At 39.6% G+C, this 18,296-nt stretch overlaps 1 long non-coding RNA gene across 1 annotated transcript in view; it reads right to left on the bottom strand.

Moving 5' to 3' along the window:
• Window positions 1–16,149, bottom strand: part of LOC136362204 (uncharacterized) — a 55,175-nt gene extending 39,026 nt beyond the window's left edge. The window contains exon 1 of the long non-coding RNA XR_010743752.1: window positions 15,520–16,149. This is a non-coding gene — a long non-coding RNA (uncharacterized lncRNA). The remainder of the gene's footprint in view (window positions 1–15,519) is intronic.
• Window positions 16,150–18,296: the final 2,147 nt, after the last annotated feature.

Here is an 18,296-nt window from a genome sequence, read left to right as displayed (position 1 = left end):
GCACCAGGCAAATTAGGTTGTGAAAAAGAATATGAACCCCTTCCACCCTCTGAAAACCAACAAAACCAAAAATTTCTCAGCTTTTTTCCTGTCTCTGCCCCTAGTTGACTGTGCTCTGTTGCTGAGCCTTGGATAAACCACTGGGATCATGGACTACAAACACAACTGATCTATGTCAGCCAAAAATTGGAAAGATGATAGCTAAAAACCACGGTAGAATATATGCTGAAACACAGTGAGCCATCAAAAAGCTGTTCCATGCTAAGTTTCTTGGTTCTCCATATTCCTTGCGTCAGTGGAAAAGGAAGGCACTGAGGCAATTATTGTTCCAAAAAGGTTAGTGCACCTTTACAGACAGAAAGATCCAGGCAAAGCCACCACCTTTTATTTCTGGTTTCAGTTTGGTGTGCACCTTTCCACAAAGAAGCAGTGGAGTCCTTATCCCAGAGTTCTCACCATGAATTTAGACAAATGTCAAGATGAAGTTTGCAAAGACACAAACTTTCCACAATTTAACAGTTTTTCATTCACCTTGTGTGTATATTTTTGAAATGCAGGTCAAAGCCAAATACTCAGTGCAAAAGCAAATAATCTGAGCTTTTTCAGTGACAGCACTGCATTGTTTCTCTGCTATTCTTGTATATCTGCAAAAAGTAACTTCTTCCAACTGTGTTTTTCCTCCATGGAGCATAAGATCTGCTACTCAACAACATTCCCTCTCCAAGAGGGAAAAGATCAAATTTGTATCATTCTTCCTTTGTACGAGGATTTCCACAGTGGTGTGAATTTTGTTTAAATTCATTTTCAAAAAATAATTTCCCCTGCTCCTGTAGCTCTGTGTGAGCTCCTGTAGCTCTGTGTGAGCTCCTGTAGCTCTGTGTGAGCTCCTGTCCCAGCACACAGCAACTTTGGAACAAACTTCTAGAATATATCACCTTCAGTATAATTTTCATAGCTGGCTCAAAATACTTCAAAGGAAGGAACAAATGAAAGGCTTTCAGATAGTCACTACCCTGTTTCAGTGAACTTGCATCCCTCCCATCATCATCTCACAGTTCAGTTTTACTGAAATATTCCTGCATCTCCTCTGTTGGCCTCTGCTTTTATCCAGAGCATTTCTGGATAAAAATCTCCTCTGTTCCTGAGGGAACAGATATCCCCCTCTTGCCTAACCACTTACATTGTTGAGGAAATCATCCCCTTGATTGCCCTAACAGTACATTAGCAGTTAAAAACATATATATTCTACCACTTAGGCTTGTGTGCCTGAAAGAGCAGATGATGCCCACTCAAGCAGCTTTTCTACACTCAGATCCCCCCCATCAATTTCAATGCAAATTCCCCACGGAGAATGACTACAAAGACTGGGCTCCTGCAAATATTTATAGCATAATTCAACACGGTTAATGAAGTAACCATGACACAAACCAGAAAGAATACCAATTTAATATGTCAGTCCTTAGCCACATGAATAGAAATTAATATATACACATAGATATCATCTAAATCATGAAACAACTACAGGCTCTGCATTGCTAATAGTGCAGCTGTAACAAAACAAAACAAAACCAAAAAAAAAAAAAAAAAAAAAAAAAACACATCACCAATAAAAAAAAAACCACCACACCTTGAATACTGAAAGGTAAAGATGTTTAACAGACAAACAAACAGTAGAAAAGCTAAATTTCACCTTAGGGGGAAAAAATGTAGAAAATTAGCATAGGTGACCTTATTTATGGTTCAGTTTTTCTTGATGAGATACAGTGATATGCAAACTACTTCAATACTAGCAAAAAGGGGGAAAAAAAAGAAGTGCTTCAGGTTAGATGCCATTGACTTAAAAAAAAAAAATACAGCAACTGAAGGACATGTACTCACATGGAAGGTATCCAAGTATGATAATAGTACCCATCTCCTAATTTCCAATCATCAGTTCTACACTTTTTACACACTGCCTGAGAGATAAGTTCCTAGTATTGAGTGCTTATCAGTGCACACATTGGCAATTTTAAGCAGTTTTGCTCAGGAAAAACAAGATTTCTAAGCTGCAGCCATCTCATTTTTACAAGCATCTGCTATCTTTGTTGCTTTAGGATTTAACATTCAAAAGGGTATATACAGAATCTAGTAATTTAGAAGATTTTCTTTCTCACAGTAAAATCCTTTAAAAATATGCTTCTGTGTTCATAAGCTTGCATTTCATTTGTATTACAGAAACCTGATAGAAATTAACCTAAAACCTAATATTCTACTCTCATGACTACACAAAAATCATACTTCAATCTACTACTTCTACTCTTACTTAAAAAAAAAAAAAAAAACAACTTGAATTATATACAATGTGTGAAGTCAATGATATTAATTCCCTAATTAGATATTCTTTTCCCATTATCCAAAAAAATTGGTATTTGATGCAATGGAAGTGTGCACAACACGTTATTAATCACTGTCAACAATGTGAAAGGTTGCAAAGATAACTACTCATCGTTATAGAATCTGGGCACGTGGCCAAAAAGAAAAAAAAACACACACACACACAGAGATATTAAGTTATCATCAATGGTTATGAATAGTTCTTGGCTTCCAAAGTTCAACACTCAAACATCTGACATGCTGCCTGGATCTGCCTCACAAAGGCCTGGATTTCAGAAGGGTTTAACTGCACGATGTTCTCTGTGAACATGCAGTGCATTGCCACATATGCTGGCTGACAACGTGCCTGGACTGTAGACACACAAAAAGTTAAGATATTGGAGCCTAAGACTCAATTTTGAACCATTTGCTGAAGTGCACGGTCACACCTTCCTCTCAGACACTGAAGATGAAATGAACCTATTAAACAGTCACCACATTGTTTTATGGTATCTTTGACATTATCTGTAAAGGAGACAACACTGCACTACAAATAAAAACAGTCTTTATCCAGCCATTAACCACAAATCAAGACTGAATGCTTTCATTATTTAGAGGCTGTAAAAAAACTCTAAATTGAAATACACTTTCTAGTTTAGTAGAAATGGATATTGGAATGGAAAATAACTCATAACATAAAAGCACTCTAGCTTACTAACCTTAATTGGCAACAAAAGATTATCATTGAAGTTCATCACAGCAATTGACTTGCAATAGAATAATTTCGGCACACTGTTCCCTTTCAGAAGAAGGATAGCCATTCCAAACTCCCAGATGAATTTGGTCATGATAACTGGACACCCCTTAGGTTGGCTAAAAGCACGTGCTTTTTTAAGGAAACAGAATTAGATGCTGTTGTATCCTCCAAGGATCACACCAAGACTCTACACCACCTCTCTTCAAGAGGCCCAAACCCAGCTGGGGCAGCAGCTACAACACACTCTGGGGCACTCCTGGCAGCCTGAGGTTGCTGCTAGTCCACGTGGAGGTTCCTCTGGAATGGGGTTGTCCTCCTGACCCCAGGAAAAGATGCAGCTGAGGATCTGCTGGGTGAACGGAGCACATCTACCAGCACGGATGGTGGGACACGCAGCACTTGGCAGGGTTGAGGCAGGACAGACTCTGCCCCTTTCTCTCTCCATTCCCCAGCTTAGACTCCTCCCCAACCACAGAACAGCTTTCATGAATTGCTGCCATTGTTTGAAATGCTTTATCAAGTCATTTGTAAAGTCGTTTATGGATTCCAGCTTTCCACCCCAGAAAGGATCCACTGAAAAATAAAAAATATTTAAAATACACCTGCTGAAAAGGCTTAGTGTAGAAATTGCTATTGGAACCACAACTGTAACCCAAAGAAGCAGGACACAAGAGACCTTTATAATAGGCTCTCATCCAAAATCATGACATCTATTAAATAAATTTGTGGTTTACTTGGAAGATACCTAGCAAGATAAACTAATTAGCATCTATGATTTTTTTTATACACACACACACATCTTGAGACATTCAAAACATCTTGGAACAATCTTAATCCTAAATCCTTCTGCACTTGATAGTGACCAGCTTTTACTGCAGACAAAGTCTTATCAGTCATGATCCATCACCCAATAGCAGAAGAAATGACACGGAGGAGAGGACAGCAGTTACTCCATCATCTTCAAAAACTGTACAACTGATGTCAATGAGACAAAGTTCTTCAGCTGTCCTTGCTCCCAAGCAGCACAGGGCAGCACCAGAGGAGGATCACCCCCATTTCCACAAAGACCTCTGGCTCGTGGGACATTTTTCACTCTTTTTCAGAACACACCAAAACTCTGTACAGACAGGAATTGTCTGCACCTCGATGCACACACGAAAAGCCACCAAGGAACAATAAAAAAGCCACTATGGAGCAGTACAGTTATTCACAGGCTGCAGAGGTTTATAAGAAGTATTTTTTGTTTGTTTAGGGGGGCTTTTGTTATTGTTTAGAAATAAGGACACTTCAATTTTTAAGCAGTTTTCCTCATATGAGGTGAATGCTTGCATCATACTTGCTTTCCATGTGTCTTGTGCTCTTTCCTGCAAGTCTTGAACAAGTATTTCTCATCATTTATCAAGACTGTCCATTTCTAACTGTCATTTAACTAACAGAAAACCCCCTCCACCCAAAAATAAAAAACAAAACCAGCACTGCAAGAACAAGTCAATTCTACTCCAGCTTCCCATCCTCCATCTCTCTTCCACTCTCCCAAAGATCAGCCAAAGACCTTGGAGCTACATTGCCTAAAAGCCACACAGGGCCACGCTGACAGCTGGATTTATTTGAAAATGATATCCACTCCCAAAAGGAAAAAAAACAAAACCCAAACCAACCCAAACCAACCCAAACCAACCCAAACCAACCCAAACCAACCCAAACCAACCCAAACCAAACCAAACCAACCCAAACCAACCCAAACCAACCCAAACCAACCCAAACCAACCCCAAACCAACCCAAACCAACCCAAACCAACCCAAACCAACCCAAACCAACTTAGCTAATCCAAGAGGAATCCAACACTGGGAGCTGTGTGTCTCAGATATCCTCATCTGTGATATAGAGCAGCACTGAAGGGGTCATCCAAACAAGGTAGCCCTTGAAATGTGAAGCTGCAGCAGGAGGACAGTAGCAGACAGATCAGTCCAACCTCTGTGACACACTTAGACTGTGAAAGGCTCTTTTTGGTTGAAGTTTTTAGTAAAGCTCCTGAGATGCTTCTTGCTATTGAGACCCACCCAGGCTGGGCCGGTTATCACCACCAAGGCTGCAGCACTTCCCAACCCAGATCCTGCCAAAACAACCTAGAAAATGAGAGGGGGAGGATTTTCTTTCCCACCCCCTTCACACACTCCCCTCCTGAACCACAGAGCTCCATCTTTCTGTTATTATTTACAATTGAAAGCTAATATTCTCCTCCAGGAAGAAATATGCTTATACACATGGGAAAATCCAACAGCTACATCTACAAGCCGAAAATACATCTACAGATAAAGACAGGTGAATTCAGAAGACTCAAATCATTGTGTTTATGTCATTACTGACCATAATGGATGGTACAAAACCTGGATTTTCTGCTAATGCCACTCAGTACGTATCTTCTCACTGTGATTCTGTCAAAGTATTACACACACTGACTTCACATTCAGCCACTGTGAATACAGTACCTGGCATCAGACCACCCACCATCAATTCCAAGTTCCAGGCTCTTAGGAAAGCAATCATTTGTCTATCTACCTAGAAAGGGCCTTGCCTGTACATGCTGCCATCCATTTTGGCATTTTGACGTGCTGTACTGCACTTCAGGTTACTACATAGTTTACACAAGGTGAAAAAATCTCCCCCACATTCACCTTTCATCTTCTGCCAGCTGGTCTATTATGCCATGTCATCTGAGTTTTAAAAGGATGCACCCATGTATTTATTTTCCCCACCTGATAAATATTTATGAATATTTTATTCCAGTCCTAACACATACACACTATAACTGATCTTCCTTTTATTAAGTCAAGCATCTTAAAGGAAAAGGAGTTTCAAGACAGGCTCTTCCTATTGCCAAGCCTGAGCTCCAGCAGTCAGTTTATTAATCAAAATTATGCCAGTTTGGAAGGCAAATTAAAGAGACAATAACAACAAACCAGCCCATAAGATTAATATGAATTTCACATTAATGGAGTGCAGTATTTAAAACCTGTTTAAATTACATGTTTGAAATAAAGATCTTTCTGGTGTTTTGTGGTGGTCTTCTCATTCACAGAACGTGAGCTACCAGCCTAAATAGCATTAAAGCTCAAATACTAAGCAATTTAAATATGGCTGATGCAACTTTCATTCATTTCTAATATCTTACGTTGATTTTGATCAAGGCTGATATGGGAAGGGCACACTTTCAATAACTGAATTAGCACCATCTAGTTTTTGATTAGTTTAACATTCATGTTATGAACCAATGGAACAATAATAGAACAACTGAGGTCCAGTTCATGCTCATATCACAAAAAAAAATTAACTACAATCCAACTCTCCTTACCCAAAGCCTGGCAATTCTGTGATCTCTCCAGTTTCTAACCACTATCATCCCTACTGCGTTCACAGGATTTACTCAAAAATTTTGAGTATCACAGTACTAAACTGATGACATTTTAAAATTCATTACCTTGTTTGACATGATACAGTGAACATCAATGAAGAAAACAAGGCATCTGAATTAGGTTTTAGAGAGAGACAGGGAAATAACACAGGCAATTCCATCTGCCTTGTTACATTTTGGAGTAGTCATATCGGATGTATGTTGTTTATCCAAAACAAATCCTCCAAGTTACTGAGGATCTGATAGTCACTGCTGTCATCACAATGAAGAACTGAAAGACTTTAGAAAATAAACTGCAAGCTAAATGCTAGCAGCATGTAGAGTTCTCATTTTCCACCTATAAGAGAGGGTTTTCATAACAAGCCTACCTTGTCTAGAATTTCTCAACTGTTACCAGATCTCAGAAGCTACCCTCTTGCCCCTCAGCTGCCTTGAATACAACTCCTTTTTTTAGTGCAGAATACTTGAAAAATAGCTATGCAAGTCTGAGCACTTATTTATTACCATCAATGTGCCATGGCCTCAAGAGACATCTACACATCATAATCTGTTAGCAAGAAAAGGAATCGCAGTCTTCAATACCAGGCTATTTTTTTCCCTAATGCTGCAAGGACAGGCTAATTTGTAAGCCAGATCACTTCTTTCCAAAGGATGAATGACATTCTTCTGTAAAGAAGGGATTTTTTATAGTTCTACCACAAGAGGAGAGAGAGAAAAAAAAAAAAAAAAAAAAAATATGACCATTGTCTCACTGACTTTTACTTCCATAGAATGTTTCAGGAGTCTCCCAATCTCCCAAAATGAGTCTGGCCCCCAGCAGAAGGTGCAGTAGACTCTTAAGCAGTTGGGGAAAGGTTGAAGTACCTACACTGGCTCCATCTCCTCACAATGCCCTGCACAGAGACCAGGGGTCACTGTCACATCCTTCCTCTGGGTTACGCTGCATTCCCAAATAAAGGGCAGAAACAGAGAGTGAACTGACTGGCACAAGGGTTTGTGCAAGAAACTCACAGGTATTATCCCTTCCAGTCTTCCTCTGCAAAGGGAAATGAGGCCTTGATGTAGAAAACAATAATAAGGTACTGCATTACAAAGGGAATTCAGATGGGAGGGTAAGTTCACTTAGTCCAGCAGTCTCCTACCAGTTAGTTAAAGCAATGTGACCTTGAACAATTTTAGAAGAAAATATCCATTTTCTTCTGTAACACACCTATTTTACTGCCAGGTTCTGTTACATTTAAAGTATTCCTCCTAACTACCCTCTGAAAGTAACACATGAACGTGAGGGCAAACACAGACATATGATGATTTTCAAGCAGGAATACCCAAGAAATACACATTTGTCACACTCACCAAGAATTTCTTTATCTGCACTGCACCAGTAAATATGCTTAAAGTTGTCTGTTTTACTGGATCTACACCTTAACAGAGAAACCTAATTGCTTTGTTAAAGAATATGCTAGAGCTTTGCTGCTACTGGAAGATGACACTAATACTTGTTTCTTAAAGTTATGAATTGCTGCAGTGTGCAAGCATAAATAAATCTATACCACATCTGTCAAACTAGACTATAATCAAGCAGAAAACCCCGTAACACTGAATGCCTAAAAATAAACACTGACAAATGCATGTCTGTCTCTCCCTAATGCCTCCCTTTCTGGAAGATCCTTGAGTCTGGAAGACTCCAAGCTTTGCAATACACCCTAAAATTAGTAAAGAAGTCTGAATTATCACAGAGGCTATTTCCTGTACACTCCTTCCTCCTTTTCCCCATTCCCTTTCCTACCACTCCCTCCACCAGGAATATCACAATAGATAGCAGACCTCAGGGATATCAAATTTGCTTCCAGGCACAGACATAACAAGAGGCAATGTCTGGCTGTCCAATTTGAATTTCCCAGCTATTTAGGTTTTGAAGTATTTTATACCATGGCCCACACATTATTCCAAGTGACAATTACTTCAAAGCCAGAGGATAGCCATTTGCATAATAATGAACATTTTTCTGAGGAGGTGTGTGGGGAAACTACACACTAATGAGTCAGAATGTACATTATCTGACAGTCACACTTGCTTTATAAAAATAATTAAAACACAACCTCTAGTATTTACCTTCTTCTGCCTTTTATGTAACAGAGAGAGAGAGAGACACCTGTCTTGTTAAATGCACAAGACATAGAACTAATTTTTGCAACCCTGAGTCATCTGACACTCAGGAATTTCCACTGGACTTTTCCCATGTGTAAGGGCTGGGAAGTGGGCTGGCTCCTGAAGCAGTGCATCAGGTGAAACGCATCCTGTGGCACAGAAAACATGGGTTTGCTACACCTTAATCACAGAAAGAATGAGGGAAATACAGCAACTTCTGCTAAATCACTGTAAAAGAAGGGAATGAGAGACAAAGTGCATTTCAAAGCTGCAGAAGCATTTCCAGAAACACTCTGGTATTAGGGATAATTATTTTTCCAATCTAACTATTAACAGAAGAATTTTTTTTTTTACTAAGCAGAAAGTTCTCTTTAGCATCCTACAACCCTTTTTAATATCAAAGTTAACTTTATTTTGAAACAAGTATTCTTATACTCCAAAGAATACACCTTATACTACATTAGCACTTACCTGTATTTACTGCTTGAACCTTTTGGTTTCATTACCTTTGAAATTAGATTGATGAAACCATTAGGATCCTAGCAATAAGATCCTCATTTATACCACAGGATGTGGAAAACTGGAGTAAGAGGCTCACTAATGCACTGAGCCACAGCTACAGCATCACGCTCAGCTTTCACTCTTTAGCCCACACTCACAAGGGCCCCAGACAAGGCACCCCAAAGCCAGCTAGAGGAGACAGGATACACAATCCAGCCCAGACTGGGGATTTTCCACAGAATCAAGATGCCTGGCTAAATTTTGAAATATCCCAGCTAATTTATGACCATTAATACTCACAGTCATCCAAGATAACAACAATCATACGCAATGCTTTAGGGTTTTAAAGCTTGTTGTCAGCAGCAGCAGCTGGAAGAAGGGCTGGATTTCTTCCCTGCACACAAGGCAAGCAGCTGATGCATCATGTTGCTGGCTTTCTGTCCAGCTCTGAAGGATCAGCTATTGATCAGTGCCACTGGCACTACAGCACACCAGACACTGTCACAGGATTTGAAGCAGCAGATCACACCAGGCAGTCTTGATCTACCATCAGAGAAGAGGGGAGAAAAAGCCAGTTTAAAACTACATGCTGTGTAGGTACACACAGATGGAAGCAGGGAAGATCCACCAGGCATGAGCAGAGTCAGGGGTGCCATATAAAGTCTTAATCAGCACTCCTTTAAGTGATTGATAAGATCCTCACTCCTTTAAGATTGGAAATAATCAACTCTTCCACATTATTCAAGAAAAATTCAGCAAACAGAAATAATTTCTGCCTGATTTTGTACTGTTCTATTAGCAATGGCATCTGCACTTATCTGCTGCATAATCTATCAACTATGCAAGCATTTTCAGAGGCATGCTTGCCAGGATTTTGGAATAAACCCTCAAGAATAATTGTTCTGCTTTCTGTTCATATGGGGAAAGTGGATATGCCTCCAAGCATATAGTAGTTCACCCCCATGCTCTATTTTTGTTTAAGCTAGAGATCCAAAACCAGGCACCCTGCTCAGAGTGCCATCAGCAAATTTGCAAAAGGTGTTACAGATGTTTCCCACAGAGTTTCCCAGAGTCCTATCCCTGTGGTGTAATGCTTCATTCACATTTCTCCCATCAATACAGAGCCACAGCACAAGCAGCAGTTGTTTATGCATCTCATCATCCACTTGCTTTCATCTCCTGACCGACTTCATTCCCTCCCTCTCAAAGAGTTTTAAGCCACAGTCCACGTGGAAAGCCACGACTGTCCTTCATGGCTTAAGCCACCTGCTTGCACATGGGTATTTCTACCACATACTTGGAACTTCAGCTGGAACTCCTGAGTCAAGTTATTTTCGAGATAATGAACTTCACTTGGTGTGAGGAAGAGCCATGGCATATGTACCTGTGCCACAGGTACTTTACTCACTTTACAAAACAGAGGTAAAGCTCAAAAACGTGGGCAAGCCTAAGGCCTCAAGGAATCACACAGCAGCTTTTTTCATTGTACAGTACACACAGACTTAGGGAAAGGTCAGGGCAAGAGATGGAAGACTGACAGAATAACACAGTCAGTTCTGGTGGAGACTATGCCACAGAGCCCTCAGGCACACAAAGTTCACTACTTGCAGCCTAATCTTGGTTGACATCACACCACAGATCCTTTGTATCACATCCTAACACAAACTTACACAAGTTGGAGAAACACAATCTTTGAATCTTAAAAAGTCTGCAAATTCTTTTAACTAGACAAAGATTACAAGAGACATCAGCTGAATAAGCAAGACCCTTTGTTTGTATACATAAACATTTTTGACCAATATGGAAAATTTCTTCATGACCAGGGTCTGGCTGCAATACCAAGCCACAATCCTATGACTCTCTCTTAAACCATTGTAGAAAGAACTTCCAGATAAGACAGAAGAACAAAATACCTTGTAGCAACCATTATGGTGAAAATCTGCATCACTAAAACACCTGTTTTCTTTGAGTTTCACAGTGAAGACTGGTTTAAAATTGTCACAGACAACACACCCACAAAAAGGGTTACACAAGCATCTTAAAGACCAGGAAACTTAGGACCTTAAAGCAGAAGCCAAGCCCTGGACACACCACCAAGATACATCTATGTAACTAAAAGCTCCCAAATATCATCCTGTGATTATACGGCTTAAAGTAAATTTATTAACAATCCTAATTACCATAATAAAACATAAAATCCAGTCAGGAACTAAAATTCAACAGATATTCTAATGTGTACAGAAGGTTTTAAATGTCTGAGAAATAAAGGAGAAGCTGACATTGTCAGTTCTCCTGCTCAGTGGATTTTTATTGCAGGTATATTTCCATAAAAACCCTGTTAGTGAAATTATCAAAACAGCACAACACAGCTTGCTGTAATTTCATAAGCTAAGTCTTGCTGCAATTTATAAATGGTTATACTTGAGTGCTTCCACACTGGCTCAGCAGCACAGCACCCAATTGCACTAATGTCTCAGCACAAAATTCTGCTAATAAACACAGTGCTAGCCACCATCACTCTGCTTTAGCAATACAAGTCCTCAGTATAAAGCAGGTCAACACATCTGAGACTACTTCTGCTCTCTAAACCGACTTTGAGATGAAGGTAGCAGCAGAGCATCCTAAGCAAATGGGAAGTGTATCAATAATAAGCCAGGGAAAACACAAGCCAGGAGAAAGCTAAAGCATATGGCTTCGGTCACGAGTATCACAAGAACTGCTCCAACAAAAACAAGGCAAGAGAGAAGACACCCCTTGAAAACAGTGTTAGTCTGCTTGTAACACTGTAAAACTGCACTCGCACATTCTTCACTCAAAATAAAAATAATAAAGGAAAAAAAAAAAAAAAAAGGAGCTAAGGATGTTTACTATCAAGTAGCAATAGGGGGAACAAGCTAATAGACCACCATCAGTTTGGCTTTTCAAGGTCCAGTGCCAGACACACTTTGCCCCTGAAGTAGCATGGCCAGGAAGCTTGCATTGATATTTCAAAGTCCAAGGCGACAATTTTTTTGCAGTCAAAATCAAAATGTACAAAAGCAATCGGCCATCTATAATCCTGTGAGGTGCAGCACGCCAGGCTACTTTCTGTGCTACTGACAACAAACACACTCCTTCCTAAAACCAACCAGCCCAGTACACCAGGTAAGTGCAAATCTCCTAAATAATTGAAAACACAAGTAAGCAGAGACAAATGTTTAGTACAGCACATCTAAGCACAAAATACACATTTACAGAGATCCTTCCAAAGTCAGAATGCATTTCACAATTACATTTATTCATCATCCAGTCAAAGAGGGTTCAGTCAGGCAGAGCAGAAGACACTTCTGTCACTATTGAACATACACATTGCTTAAGGATGTCCCACTAACTTAGAGCTATGGACCCTGAATGAAAGTCAAGAAGGGGGAACGAAGGATGGAAATCAACTGCAGAAATATTTTGTTTTACTCATCAGCAGAAAATGCATTTTATCAGAACACAGGGCAGCACCACACTATTCATGATACAGGACATGAAAATGTACCTAACTAGATATTTTAGCAGCAGTTTTTACCTCAATTCTCTTCTTCAAGAAAACCAAAAAAGTAAAACTCACGGCTATGAGTGATCATCCATTTTATACCAAAACACTACTCTACATATAAACTTGACTGACAAAAAGTCTGCAGCATCACCTGTATTACTCTTGTATTTAAAGACACTGTTGCCAAGGTCATATCCTGGCATAAAGCCTGCTCACTATTCACATTAGTATTCATGTTGGTAATCCTGCTACCTTCAGATGGTCAGCTTACATGGTTGTTAAACCTGATCAAATTCTTCACTCGTACTTTAACAGTCACACGGAATTTGGCTATGTAATTCCCACTAGAGCCAACTTAAGATATGTAGATGGCTGCATTGCCACCCCAAAGATAATATGAGTCCTCTTCAAAGTCAGCCTGGAAAGCTGTGATGAGTGGAAAAGCAAGCTGCTTTGGCTGATTTTAGCAAAGTCAGAGGCAGGCCAGTTTTGAATTCTTGAAGACCAGCCAATACTATAAAAGCAAAACCTCATCCTTCTAAAAAACAAGCACTAATCCTAAATCTTGTCTTGCTTTGATCAATATAGCTACTAAGTTGATATTTAAAAATACATTTATAAAAAAAAAACAAACAGGAAACTAAGCTTCATTTCTACACCACAAATGCAGACATAGCGTTCTGTATTTCACTTGGGAAAAGGCAAGACAGATCCATCATCGAGGGATGTGCATGCACAGACTGATTTCTTACTGCTTCAGAAACACTAAACAATGGTTAACTTTTATGCCCATTAAAGATGTGGTGATAAAAACGGTAATGTACTCACCTGATTAAAATGAGCTTGGGCTTATTTCTTCCAGCACAAGTCTCATTTCCAATAACAAAAATCTGTCTATTGATGATTAATTTTAATGATCATACATACACTTTTCCCTACCAGAAGTCTAAGAATTTTAAGCTCAGAACACTGAAGTTTACATCACTATTCGACTCCATAATAACACGAACTGAGGTGCATCACCATTATTATTATTATTATTATTCCAAACTGATTTTTCCTAGTAAGCCTAAGCAAAACCCTCATCAGTATGCTTTCCCTGAAAAATTCTATAGGAAATGAAATGTAATACTCTATTAAGACTTGTTTTGCAAACAGAAGCAAGAGAGATCACCCAAGCATGCAGAGTCATTAAAATGGATACTAACATATATCATTATAAATTTAATAATCTCCATGACGGCTAGAGTTCAAGTTAAATGAACATCAGCAAAGCATGACCAATTGATGTTATCCCAGCTGCCACTGAGCCTCACTTGGGGTTATATTGTACATTCAGAGACCCTATGCTACATGTGCACCAAACACTCAGAGCCAGGAGCAGATGGGAGATGTAGGCTCCCATACCTATCAGCAAGGAGAGACAGACATAATTGCATATTATTCTGGTGCATCAAAACAATTACAGCATACTTTGGTGTCACAAGTTGCAAATGTTTTTTCCATCAAGCCCCACATGCAGTATAATGTTGTACCATGAAGAGGGGAGTAAAAGTGTTCTAGCAGCCTCCAGAAATTAAGTCAATAGAGGTATTTTGTTTCAACCCTTATTGATTTACTCCAGTCCCAAAATGCTTCCTTGAAAAAAGTAGAAGGAAGACTTTGGCAGCTTGTCAGTTAATAGATCATGCTCGGCGCAATTAAGATACATTCAGGAGTTTTATTTTGTTCCCCAATAAATGTTCCCCAAATGCCATTTCTCTCCAAGCAAACAGCTGCATTTTATCCAATTCTTGAAAGTTTCCAGGCTGCTTAGATTTCTAATGGAAGTGGCAGGGAAATCACTTTTATTCTTCGGCAGACCTGATGAAATTGTGACACAAATCTCCCTCTCCCTAAAATCAGACAGTGCTGTTGAACAGCAAAACAATAGCTGACGGTCAATTTTTTTTTTCTAACTCGGTTTTCAACTGAAATAAAAATCATGCAGGGGAAAGGAACTCTCCACACAGAGCTGAACATGGCATTTTGCATCTCCCATCAACTCTGCATGGAGGACGACATCAATGATTTATACAGCAGAAACATGTCAAGTCTTAGTTTGCTTGACTGGTGCCAACAAAACAACTTTGGAGTCCCCAGTTGTTCACCAGCTACAGTTTTGTCTGAGACAAGGACTTCCTTAGGTCAGTTCAGTGCACAAACCCATCAGAATGGGATAACCCAACACCACCTGGACACGCAGAGCTGCCATAAAGCCACTTGTGCAAAAATAAATACCAACAGCTGACATTAAGCACGTTCCACTGTACATTTTGGTTCAAGCCAAAATTACATCTGGCAACTGCAGCAAAATGCAAACAGTACCACCAGACAAGGACACCAACAAGTGTACACCATTCTCAGCAACTTACAACAACAAACGCCAAGAAAGCATTTTTTACTAACCACTCCACTAATGATATCAACAAGCAAAAAAGCTAAACTTACAATAAATCAATAATCTGACCAGACTCAGTAAGAGTCAGTACATTTCAGTTGCACTCTATGTCTCTTTCATCAACAGCCAGAATTCTAGAGATTTTTTTTTCCACTCATATCACAATTTCCCCTTCCCTCAGCTCTTTGCTCCACACATTGGAAGAAGCTTGAAGCGAAAGACAAACATTTTCTAAAACATATAATCAGGAGAAGAGATGTACAGCTGACTGAGCATAGCAAGCAGCAAGTGCAAGTGATAAAGCATTATGTGGAGCTCTTCTGCCACTTGCATCTCCTTCAGTAATTTTAAGCAGAAAGTGCTTCCACCTTTTGTTACTTACCCTTTTTTGATCTTCCAGTCCATGTGTCACAGTCTTTCTTTTCTGATGTTGGCTGGATTCAGAGCCAGGTTCCATTTCCCTGCTACAAAGACTCTTCCAGCCTCTTTAAGCTTTCTCTAAAAATCCATAGTATAAACAACAAAAATCTAAAAATAATTTTAAAAAAAGGCGAGATCATTTCCTTCAAACTCGTCCATGTCTCTTATCATCCTTCTAAATTCCTGCTTGCCATCACTGCTCCATTATCTTAACAAGCAGCCATTCTGTGAGCCTCTATATCCTAGAGTGGCTCAGCTGAAGGTTTTCCAGTAGGTGCCTTACAGAGGATGACAGAGCTGAATCCAAATCCAGTAGTTTGGTGCCACATTATTGCTCCATCAGCAGCCTTTTCAGTGCATTCCTGGCACAGATAATTTATATGTCAATAAAGGTGTAAATGTGCATTTAATCCACTGTGTTGATATTATTCAGCATCCCTCTCATGGGCCACCTTCCTCCATAAATCAATGTAAACACTTCGCAGTGATAATTGCCTTTTGCAAATCTAGCAGGTGTTAATTACGTAAAATCATCCATGCACACTTGTCATCTTCTTCTATGTATTCAAACAAATACCTAGAAGAGGAAAAAAAAAAAGGCAGTTTTTACCAGCTTGAAAGAAAACATAGCTACTGATATTTTTTTGCCCACCACCAGGAGCCACAAGTCAGAACTGATACAATAATTACATGTTTTGAACATACTACACTCCTCATCAAGCTTCTCAAAAGGCTTTGATGCCTATTTAAAGTGTTACCTTGCCTTTGGGGCCTCTTGCATAAAACCAGTTCAGAATAACAATATGGTACATCAGAGGTGAACCTACTGCAACAACATTGACTGAAGCCTGCGAGGATCAACTCAAACTCAGCTTTCCAGAGTTCAGAGTCACAGATCTAAAGCCAAATCCATTATTCTTCTGGGGTCTCTTGCCCAGAGACCTTTCTCCCCAGTCTGTAAAGTTATTGAGTGCCACCTCCCAAAATCCTGAGCGTGATAATGCGTGAACAAACAGGTTCTATTATTACTTGGGAAAGAAAGCAGAGCAGCACCTGAAATCACAGCTTAGCAGGTCAACCAGCTTCAAATGCTGCTCCCTTTGAACTGAGAAGCACAAGTTTACTGCAAGAGACAAAGAGTCTCCTGAGTTAATTTGTAAGGTGGGATCAATATCAGTCGGCTTCAATATGCAAGCAGCAGGAAAAACATATTTACTAGACTGAATTCCATACTAAAAAGGCTAAACGTTAAATCAATTCTAGCCACCTCAGCTGAGCATGGTGTAAGAGCACATATTTAGCTGCATGTTGTTACAAGCCTGGTAAGCACCAAAAACATCCAAACCTGTGTCCTATGTAACAAAGGAACTAATAATATGAACATCATCAGACACTCCCACCACTGAAGGATAAACAGCATAAAAAATAGATTTCTCACAATCCAGTGGAAATGCTTGTTGTGCATGCTGAGGTGCTTGTTATGCCAAGGCATAAATCTTGACAAGACAACAGGTAGAAATACTGCTTTTGCCTCATCACTTCAAATGCTCTCTCACCATGAAGCAGTAGGTCATTAAGCCAGTTCTCTTTCTTCTAAAGAGCGAAGGAAAGAATACAGCTGATTGCAGCAATGCTTTGCCATTTGAAAGTAATCTAAAAACACATCTACCCACTCTTACAGAGAAACAGGATGTTTCTAATTTTATTTTCAACCAGAACTCCCCTCCTAAATCTGTGGTTTCAAACCTGCCAATAGCCAAAGAAATCAGACAGATACCTTGAAGGCAACAGACGGCCTCTGACCCTTGGCAACAATATCACAACCAAAAAAACCCCCAAATTTTATAAGTATCCTTAAGTCCCACCAAGGAAAACTTTTTCCCTCCAGTGATTTCATTGTGATGTGACACATGAGACTGCATCAGTCACATCGTGTAATGCCATGCCTGGAATAGCATGACATAACCAGTGCAGCTAAGGACACAACGTTAAGGGTCCCCTCAACTAGGGAAAAAAAGAAAAAGGAAGAAAGTGTAGTCTCTGGGAAGTTCCTGTGCATTCAGTGTTCAGCTTTAACCATCATGGAAACAGCCTCTCTGGGGAAACACAGGAGGATCTATTTGATTTATTACCTAGTACATGCCTCCAACCTAGGACCATGTGTTATAGGTATTTATTGTCACTGCCCAAGTTAGCTACATTAAGCCTTCATATATTTAAAACAATATATTAACAAGAGGGGAAAATGCATCCTCTGAAGCTGAAAGAACCATTTCAAGTCAGCCACAAACAAACATTTTTTAATATCTAGATCAGGTTTTATTCTTATTATCCCCAGTAAAAATAAGATGCACTTTTTTAATTTCTGTGCATTTCTGACTGTGGAGATGGATTTATTAACAAATTTAATTTCATGCCAATTAATTAGCAATTAAATACAAAACAAACACTTAAAGAAGGAAGAAATGGTAAGGTTTGTGGAGGAAATCACCACACAGCAGAGACATTGAAACCAACAAACAACCAAGTGCCCCAAAATCTGTGTTACCCCTTTCCCCCACCACAGCAACCAATATCCAAAGTGCCCAGTTGGGTCTAGACCAGCTGGGCTACGACTGAACATCCTCCCTGAATAAACAGCTCTGGGAGCTCAGAGCCCACACCTGACCACGGTCTGAACACATTAACAGTCTCAACGAACCACAGGTGAAATGCTACTCTTAAATTTCAGCCATAAGG

Source organism: Sylvia atricapilla, chromosome 6, assembly GCF_009819655.1.
Source record: "Sylvia atricapilla isolate bSylAtr1 chromosome 6, bSylAtr1.pri, whole genome shotgun sequence".
NCBI lineage: Eukaryota > Metazoa > Chordata > Aves > Passeriformes > Sylviidae > Sylvia > Sylvia atricapilla.
This window is presented reverse-complemented; position numbering and strand designations above follow the sequence as displayed.